This window comes from Fukomys damarensis, unplaced genomic scaffold (assembly GCF_012274545.1).
Source record: "Fukomys damarensis isolate Sample0158 unplaced genomic scaffold, DMR_v1.0_HiC HiC_scaffold_17, whole genome shotgun sequence".
NCBI lineage: Eukaryota > Metazoa > Chordata > Mammalia > Rodentia > Bathyergidae > Fukomys > Fukomys damarensis.
In genome coordinates this window covers 35,670,375-35,673,362 of record NW_022900929.1, presented here as the reverse complement: position 1 = coordinate 35,673,362, position 2,988 = coordinate 35,670,375, and positions in this window count along the sequence as shown.

Sequence of the window (2,988 nt, the reverse complement as noted above, 5' to 3'; positions counted from 1 at the left end):
GCTCAGCCTGATCGGAGCAGATTGCTCCAGATGGGATTTTACGATGACTCTCGCCTGCTGCTTGTTTTAGGACCGGCGTGTGGAAAAATGGGGCCAGGGCTCAGGACGCTAAACTGGTGGCGCAGGGGTGGATGAGAATCCAGCCGGCCTGCAGGCAGGACTGAGGACACACGGAGCAGCTTGTTTCTGACCCCTCCCCCGACGGCACCCTACACCCTACGCCCCAAACCTCTGTTTTGGGAATAACCAGGAACACTCCTGACTCTGATACCTTCACCTGTCAGTCTGCACAGACCTGGGGTTGCCCTTTTTTTCTTTGTGCCTCTACCCTTCAGCCACCAAACTTGGCCTTCATCCTGCTGCTTCCTCCGCCCATCTCTTCCCCAGGGACCCAATGTTCCCCAGTCGCCTCACTGCTGAAGCACGCTGCTGCTGACAGTGGGGACTCCTTCAGCTCTAACCCTGATGATACTCACTGTTTACACCGTTTCCTTCTGCCCAGTCTAGCCGTCTCTGCCTCTCTAGGCCCTGCCTCACTACTCTCCACCCCAACATTCCCTGAATGTTGCCCCCTCCCTTGTAGTCCCACGAGCTCTGTCCAGCACAGCACCTTCTCCTGATGGGGCCTGGTGGTATCTGTGTGGCCTGCAGTGACCTTCTGTGAGACTGCAGCCCCCAGCGAGGCCTCCACTCGCCAGTGTGCTCACAGAGCCATCTGGGTCTGGAGGTTGGCAGAGCCCTCTTCGTATCCAGCAGAACAGATTCAGTCCCCTGCTTTTTGTGCTGGAGAAACTGGACCCTCTTCCTTAGGGACAGCCGCTGTGGAATCCTGCATCCTCTTGAGGTAGAGGCTACCTGAGCTGGCCTCCCCCTTCCCCTGGCACACCCAGGATTCTTTCCGGTGAGTCTCCAGAACGTTCCCACCGAGAACTGGTAAAGGAAGCAAAGGCTCACGGCTCACCTTTTCTTGAAGTTGAGAGTGACAACACTGCCACTTTCTGGGTACCTGCTGAGTGTAAGAAGGGGCCTCCAGAAGGGCAGATTGTTACCCTCTTCCCTGAGTTGCTAAGTTTTGCTCCTTCCACAGAGGCGCATCAACTCTAAGATGATGTAACTGTCCCTCTGGTTACTTTTGCAGCACCCACTGCACCTCAGGCTGGACACCCCCTCCAGCCTCGAGGCTGGGCCCACTCAGGTTCACTGGGGATGTGTGCTAGGGCTGGGGCCAGATGTGCTCACAGGGCCCTGTTACCCCTGAGGCCTCCACAGAGCTGTTGTCCCTGGTCTCTGAGGACACACTGTGCCCTGGCCCTAGATGAACGCAAGGTCTGTGCTTTCAGGGCTCCACACTAGAAATAGCTCTGCCCACACCTTAGGGTTTCTTATACAAGGCAGAGCACTAAAGGAGGGGCCATAGGAGGTGACTATATTTTTAGTTTGTCAAGGGAGTTCATTGAAAACCACTGCCATTTATAATCACCATCATTTTGTTTATAAACAGACCTTTTAATTACAAAAAAAGAGAATGACATCATTTCAGAATTAATGAAATTTTGCTTTTTTTAAAAAAAACTGTTGGAATAATTTCAAATTTACAGAAAATTGATGAGAATAAAACAATGAATTGTAGGTCTGGGGATTTAGCCCAATGGCACTGTACCTGCCTTGAAAGCACAAGGTCTTGAGTTCAATCCCCAGTACCAAAAAAAAACCCCAAAACTAAACTAAATTGTATATTCTTCACCCAGATTCAGCAATTATTATCATTTTGCCTTTTTTTATACTGGAGTTTGAACCCAGGGCCTTCACACTGAACTATACCACCAGCCCTTTCTTATTTTTATTTTATGATAGGGTCTCACCTGAGTCATTAAATTGCCCAAGTTGGGTTTGAACTTGTGATTCCTGTCTCAGCCTCCCAGAGTGCTGTGACCAGTGTGGTGGCACACGCCTGTAATCCCAGCGCTTGGGAGGTTGAGGCAGGAGGGCTGCCATGAGTTCAAGGTCAGCCTCAACTACATAGTGAGTTCAAGGCCAGCCTAAATTATATAGTGAGATCCTGTCTCAAAAAAGTCTAGAATGCTTGGATTACAGTTGAATGCCACCATGCCTGACTGTATTTTCTTATATATAGTTAGTGATTTCTCTCTTTCTACACACACACACACACACACAGATGAGGGAGAACATGAAAGAGAAAGAAAAGTATATACATTTTTGTGTTTTGTGGTACTGTGAATTGTTTTATGACAGGGTCTTTTTTTTTTGGTACCGGAGATCCAACTTGGGTCCGAGTGCTTGCAAGGCAGGCGGCAGAGCCACTGAGCTAAATCCCCAGCCCTAGGAAGTTGTTTATTTTTAAATTTTGAGACAGAATCTTGCTAAGTTGCTAACTTGCCCAGGATGGTCTTGAACTTGTGATCGTTCTGCCTCAGCCTCCCAGAGTGCTGGGATCACGGGAATGTACCAGCATGCTTCTGTTGTTTTTTGAGATCGAATCTTGCTGTATTGCTCAAGCTGGTCTCGAAACTTTTAGGCTTACAAAATCCCTGCCTCAGCCTCCCAAGTTGTTGGGACTATAGGTGCATGCCCGCAAGCCTCATCCTGAACACATTTCTGCACTGGACCACTTGGGATTAAATTGTAGATGTCCCATCTTTTACTCTGAAATACTAAACAGAACTATCATCAAAATCAGCAAGTTTAATGTGTTGATGCAGTGCCCTAATCTATGTGCCGTATTAATTAAAATATTGCCAATTATTCCCATAATGTCCCCTCCTGACCCTCCTAGCCAATCCTTCTCCACCCAGCTCCTTCTTCCTCTCCTCATCTGCTCATCCTTTCTCCTTTTCCTCATGCTTTGTTGTTGATGTTGTTGTTGTCATCCAGGGGGCTGAGCCCAGTGTTATACACTGCATGCATAACCTCTGAGCTGCCCTCCCCGCCCTCTTCCTCTTCTGATTCCTCCCCCATCCCTCCCCCTCC